Source organism: Phalacrocorax carbo, chromosome 18, assembly GCF_963921805.1.
Source record: "Phalacrocorax carbo chromosome 18, bPhaCar2.1, whole genome shotgun sequence".
In the NCBI taxonomy this organism is placed as follows: domain Eukaryota; kingdom Metazoa; phylum Chordata; class Aves; order Suliformes; family Phalacrocoracidae; genus Phalacrocorax; species Phalacrocorax carbo.
In genome coordinates this window covers 8,951,280-8,958,081 of record NC_087530.1, presented here as the reverse complement: position 1 = coordinate 8,958,081, position 6,802 = coordinate 8,951,280, and positions in this window count along the sequence as shown.

Below are 6,802 nucleotides of genomic sequence, written 5' to 3'. Positions count from 1 at the left end.
GTGGCTGGCAGCTCGCATGCAGTGCCTTCGTGCTTCCTCCTCTGCCTCTCCTAGCAGTGTGTGGGGAGCGAGGGCTCCAGCAGACGTCCACGGTGGGAGCTGCTGGTTGTGGTGGGATGGCGGTGTCCAGCAGATATTGAGGGGATTGCAGCATCTTAGCTCAATTTACCAGGATATATCTGGCTCTGGTATATATACCAGGATATATCAAGCTCTGGATGCTCTGGTGATTTGTTTTAGCCCTCCTGCAGACATCTTGTGTAAATATGTGAAACAAAAGCTCCCACTTGTACAGGAAGGGCTTAACCTGCTTTCGAGAGATGTCAGGGAGAACCTGAAAACCAGCCTGTTCCCACTGTGCCGCCAGCTGCAGGTTTTTTGGGTCTTCAAGGGGTAATTAGAAAGCAGCAATCCAGCAGCTCCTAGCTAGATGGTTGCTGATTGCAGCATAGTAAGTCTGAAGAGGCATCTCCTTCATATCTATTAAAATAGACACCACAACCAGCAAAAAAATTGGGAAGTGTGACTCAGTGGGGGAAGGAAAAGGGATAGGGCTGATCGGTATCTAGACACCCACATCAGGAGAGCATCTAAGCAAAACCACTTGCATCCTACCGTTGTCAATGTGATTTCAAATTAAACATATGCTCAAGTAGAGGAGGGACTGAGAGAATAGTTGGCAGTAGGAAGTTTTTGGCTTGCAGTGATAGAAGGCACGCATTAAGGGTGTTCATGGGATGGACAGTGTCAGAGTCCTCTCTACCACAGTCCTTTACTATAAAGCCTTAAAAAAGAGCATGAGGTTAAATAGATCCTGCTTTTCTTTCTCCCTTATTACCCAAAATCAGCCCTGGACACTGATCTGAGGGCACCCCTCTGCCCTTGATGCCTTGCCAGGCATGCCTGGCTGGAAACCTTCCTCCAGATGGAGCAGGCTAGGAAAGGTAAGGACATGTAAAGAGGAAAGAAATGAAAATGTATCAGCACACCTAATTTTGCTTATGTTTTTGCTGTCATTTAGACCACTATAAAATTAATGTGAAGTATTATGATTCCACTCTAATAACTTTTTGCATCTATTTACGCTGGCATAAATTTCCTCTGAGTAGAAATTTTTGTTAGAATCTGGTTGGGGCAGATCCTTTATTTTATTATTTGATTGCAAAGAACCTACTTTCTCCCAAATATCTTTTTTTCATTAAAAAGTAATAAGTGAATATGGCCAGCCAAAGCCACCTATTGCAGTGAAAGCAGCGCAGCTAGAGAGCTGTAGTGTGAGAGGGAACAAGAAATGTGCCCAGTGTGGGCACTGAGGTGGGAGCATCACCAAAGCCAATTATAACACTTTCAGCCTAAACAGTTTGGTTCCTTATTAGTTATTTAAAAAGTCAAAATTGATGCAAAAAAGTCTTTGATAGAGGAAGGTTTTTGGCTGAGTTTCTCCATGGGAACATGGTCCCCCCATCCCACCTCACCCCTCCTCTTCTCCACTGGGCGTTGTGGTGGGGCGGTGAGTCACCCCTTTCCAGGGAACCCCCCCCTGCGGCAGGGAGGCAGCCAGAGAAAGCAGCTTCTCAGAAAAACAAATCCCCCCAGCCACCTGCCTCTGTGGCTTTCATCAGCTCCGGGGCTTTCATCCCCCAGCCCAGGGGGTGCTGAGAGGGGCCCATGGTGGAGGTACGTGCTGCCGGCTCGGGGTGAGGATGGCCGGCAGCCGGGGCAGGGCTGCGATTCAAACCATGGTGGTGGCCCCGGCTTGTCCCCCCGTGGCCATGTCTCCGCAGGGTCTGCAGTGCCCGATGAGGGCAGGGAAATGGGGATGGGCCTGCACAGGGCTAAAAATGGCTGCCGGGCTTGAGGGGCTGCTGGGCGCTCGGTGCCTCATGGCTGTGACAGGCCAGGGCTGCCACTCTGGGGACACGAAGGCCACTGTGACTAAGGCCACCTGGACACGAGCTGGGTGGCGAGGAAGGACAGGGCCCCCTTCTAGCGCTGAAGCGTTAAAGCTGCTGCAGGCCGGCCTGCAGCGCGTGGGGCTCAAATGCCACCCCCTTCCTGGGGGCAGCCCCTGGGGCCACCTCCTGCGGGGACGGCGAAGGCAGGGAGCCGCAGGCAGCGCAGGGCAGCCCTCCGCACTGTGGGGACAGGGCAGGACTGTGTTCTGGCAGGGGTCCCCTTCCGCACGGCTGCCCGGGCTGGCAGGAAAAAACAGGGGCCTGGAGGAGGAGCCCCTGCAGACTGCGAGCAGCCCTTGTGCTCCTGCCTGCCCTCACCTAACACCAGGCCTTATTTTCTTCCTTTTCACCCCAGAAAAGCTATTTCAGGCCATGGCTATTTTAGCGGTTGGTTTCACAACCCAGAGCCCTGGTACAGCTAGCTGGCAGTATGCCCTGTGCTGTGCACCCCAGCTGCCATCAGACCGCTACACTTTCCTCCCCTCTTGGTGCTTTTTAGTATTTTTTACTTTGTTTTGGTTTTATTTTCTTGGTGAGGGCAAGAGCCAGAAACAAGGGCAGTGAAGCCAGGAGTGCCCCGTGCTGCCACTGTGTTTGTCCTCACAGCTTTGTCCTCACAGCATCTGCTTTTTGGCCCTGAGCATGCAGGGCCGGACCCGGCTGCAGCCTCCTTTGCGAGGCACAAGCAGAAGCAGCCCTGAAAGGCTTTCCCTCTCACTGCTCTCCAGCCATTTCCTCCTGCTCTGCCCTCCCAGGGGCTTAGTGCTCACTGGGACAGTCTCTGCCCCAGGACGTGGTACAGGCAGGCAGTCGGGGAGAGCTGCGAGGGCTTTGGGCTTCAGCTCCAGAACAGGGGTCGCTGGAGGGGAGACTGGGATCTCATGACATGCACATCTTCCCCTCTGCTTGTGTCAGGCTGGACCACAAGCTGGGGAGATGAGGGAAAGCGTGTGCATACCCCAGGGCTGTGAGAGCCCTCATCTCTCCCTGAGCCTGACAGTGCATGTGGATCCATCTTCTTCTACCTGCCCTGCAGGGCTTCTGCCCTGAATGGTTGGGGGTTTCTTGCATTAGCTCATTTTTCCCTTGCAATAATTCATTTTTCCCTTGCAATAGCTAATTTTTCCTTGCAGAATAGGCTAGGGCTTTGGTAGGCTCCAGGGCTTGCTTGCATATCTTGCTGCTTGTCTGAGGCTCAGGGGGAAGAAAGGCCAGACCTGCAGAGGGCAGGATGAATTGCCAAAGCTTTGGGCTAGAAAGCTAGTGTCGGAGCAATGGGAGAAAACATGAGGACTGAAGGACAGTTTCATTTTGAGTCGTGCCTTGGAGGGGACTAGGGGAATGGGAAGAGGCAACAGGCAATGTGATGACAGTGATAGCCCTCCACACTGACCACAGAGGAAATGCAAGCAGGTCTGGCTCCCAAGAGACATGGCTGCAGCATCCCAAGGTGCCTTTTCCCACCAGGGAGCCAGATAGCAGCAAGCAAAAGGAACTCAGTGACACCAGTGTCCCGAGTGCTGCCAGCCATGTGCCCTGCTCTCCTCGCGCTGTGCACGGTGAGGGCTTCTCCATCCCCAGGTCTGCTGCTGGACACCCCTTCCCAGGTCCACCGAAGTGGCAGGAGACCATGTTGCACTTGCCACTCACTGCTGCCATCACTGATTGGGGCATTTTGCATCTGTCACCATAGGTCCCGTCGAGGCGCCGTGACGCCGTTTGCTGGCATTGTTAATGAGCACTCTCTCCCATGGATTCACTTAACAACATGCTACAGTGCCTGCTGACAGGAGCTGAGGACCTGCCATGTCTGGAGCAGGGTTTATTAAGCAGCAAGAAGGGCCTGCTGGGAAATCTCCAGCACAGGGAATTTTCCAGGCGAAACAGAGGGCAAAAATCCCCATTTTCCACTCCATGGCTCCTTTGCTGGGGGATCTTTTGCTATTCCCCTCTGAGATCTCTGCAGCCTTCAACAGCCCTGTAGGATATGGGGCTGATTTCAGCCCTGTGCTGAAGGATGTCAAGACTGCTGAAACATTTGGTTGCCCAGAGAGCATCATGGCGCAGGGCTGCCCTGTGACTGCCTCTCGGTGTGCGTGCGGCAGTGGTGGCCAGTGGCTCCTGGGTGCTGGGAGCTGGGACATGCCACCTCCAGGGACACCCAGGTTTTGCTTGCCAGTGCCTCTGCCTCCTTGGCCCCTGCAAGTTTTGTCAGCCGGGAGCGTGTCTGCAGTGCGTACCTAAAGCACATGATGGCACTGCAGGAGCGCAAAACCGCCTCAGCCTCCTCTGCAACTCAACTGGATTTTTAACCCCTCTGAGGAGGTGAAGCTGCTGAAGGTGCCGTGTCTTTCCAGGGACAAGGTGTGGAGGGAGGTTTGGGGCCGGCTTTGCTGTCCCGAACCAGGGCAAAGCCTTGAGTTTGAGCTGTTGGCTGCTACTGCAGGGTCTTCCCATATCCTCGGGACCAGAGGAGACACAAGTGCTGCAACATGAGCCTGAGCATGTGTTCATGAGCTGGCATCTTCCCAAATGCATGGTGGATGCTTTGTGCAGCGGTTCCTCACAGCTGTCCGTGGCAGGGGGTCCCTGGTCTTGGCATGCCTCAGACCATTCCCCTCTCTGCATAAGCCCAAACAAACCTTCCCCAAAGAGACCAGCTGTGCTTAGCCAGGCAGCAACACAGGTGGGTCTAGGACTAATTTGGGCAGCAGCACCTGTAAACCAGTGTGCCCCAAATGCACCTGCCTGGGTGCACTGAGGAAAGCTGCCCATGCCCTGGGCTCGCTCAGACCCTGTTGCCGCTGGCTTCACCTGCTAAGCTCACACAGGCAGAAGGATCATCTTCAAATACACACCGGTCAGAATCAGGCCCTGTTGCAGGTCTTGCATGATAACATCCTGCAGGCTGGCAGCTGGGATTTGGAACAGAATGAGCAAATTTGTTAGATTGCTGGTTCCTGAAGTTACTGATCCTCTAGCCAAAAACCAGGGAGAGATGTAGAGACAAACAGAAAGGCTGCAACAGCATTTCTATATAGCACATGCTTTTTCCTGAGATAATCCCTGCAGGACAGAAACGGTAAAATCATCTGGATGTGACAATCCTGGTATTTATCTGTTCTTATCTACAAAGAATTGAAGAGGTATAAACCCAGCAAGTTCTGCTCAAATTATTGCCAGATCCTGCAGGTATCGAAAACAGTGTGATCCCCTTCACAGAGGTTGTCTTGAATTAGCTGGTGGACACAAGGTAGATGGCTCTGCTTTTCCTCCGCCTGTCGTCCCCTTAGGAAAAAGTTCTCTCTAGGACTTTCCATAAGCAACAAGGAGAGAAAGCACAGAATGAGGAGAGGAGGGGGAAAAAATTTTCTTCCAGGAGAGAAGGACAGAGGGGATCTGGTTCCTGCAGCTCTTGTCCATCTCTGGATAGAGCACTCTTTGCTTGATATTACCCTGTTGTAAATGCAGCTGATTGATTTTCTTTCTGTTTCTTCTTTTGCACATGTTTATTTTAATAGAGATATTTTTTTTTTGGAAACCTAAAACAAAATGTTCCAGTGTCTCCACCCACCCTCCTGGCACTAAGCACGGATGGTTATTTCAGTGGTTATAATTTGATTTCTGCCTCTCCTGCTGGGCTGATGTGAGAGAAACAATATTTAGAGAAGCTGATTTTTAATTTTTTTCTGGAGCAGGGGAGGCAGAGGCTGGGAGTGGTGCAGGAAGAGGGAAAGAGAATCAGCAAGAATGCACTCTCATTTTCTAGGCCTTTTTTCTTTCAAGTTTGCAATCTCTGATGGACAAAAATCGCAGTATAACTCAACTAATCAATTGCTCTCTGAAGGAAAGAGAATGCCTCATCTCTTTAGGTATTTTTGTGTTATTCTTGGTCTGCTGCAGTGACTCGCTGTAGCTGCTCTATGCCAACAATTCTAGTTTTGTAGCCTAAACTGTGATAATTTCCATTTTGTAAGTGGGGAAACTGAGGCACAGAGTGAGTAAATTGGCCCCTTCCCCTTCAGATTGCCTGTGCAGTCAAGAACAGCGTACAGCACAGGCACTAAGGGCTGATTTCCAAACCCAGGTTAGAGTCAGCACACGCAACCCAGACCTTCAGCAGCACTCAGCTCCCAGTGAAACTTAGACAAAGCGAGGTTTTCACCAGTGCTTAGCAGCCAGCCCTTCTTCTGTGATAATACCAAGCAGCAGCTTTTCTGAAGAGTTCACCTACTTGCCAGCTCTTGGAGTTTCTTAGGGAAAAAGCTCCTCCTTTTGGTACAGAATGTTGTGGGGTTTTTTCAAAAATTCTGACAAATTAAAAATTTGTTCATCACTCTTTTTCTATTTTTTCAAGAAGTAGCATCCCTCTTTTCCCTTTTTTCTTTGATTCTTCTGGCTTCTAGGAACAGGGCTAGTGATTGCTTCTCTGCATATCTGATTATAATAGCTTTGCTAAATCATTTTTTCTCTTTTAAAATATATATCAAGCTTGTCTGCTGCACAGTTTATATTTCCTGCTGTGGAGAAAAATACTTTAATTAAAAAAAAAAATCACAGAGAAAAAGAAAAATCCTCTGTGAAAAGAATCCTAAAAGGCTTGAGAGAAGTAGAAATGGGCAAATGGAGCCCTTTGGCAGCCAGGATGCTTTTTGCATGAACGAGTGCATATACCCACCCAGGCTTTCGGGACTATTTTGCTCAAGGCAAGGAGAGAGGTGCCAGTGAAAGCCCTGACTGCGTGAAGAGACCCAGTTGCGTTTCTGTTGAGCAACAAGATACCTGTTATCAAACTGCTTGACCTTCACCTCCTACAGCTCTGGTCCAGGCTGCGTACAGGACAGATG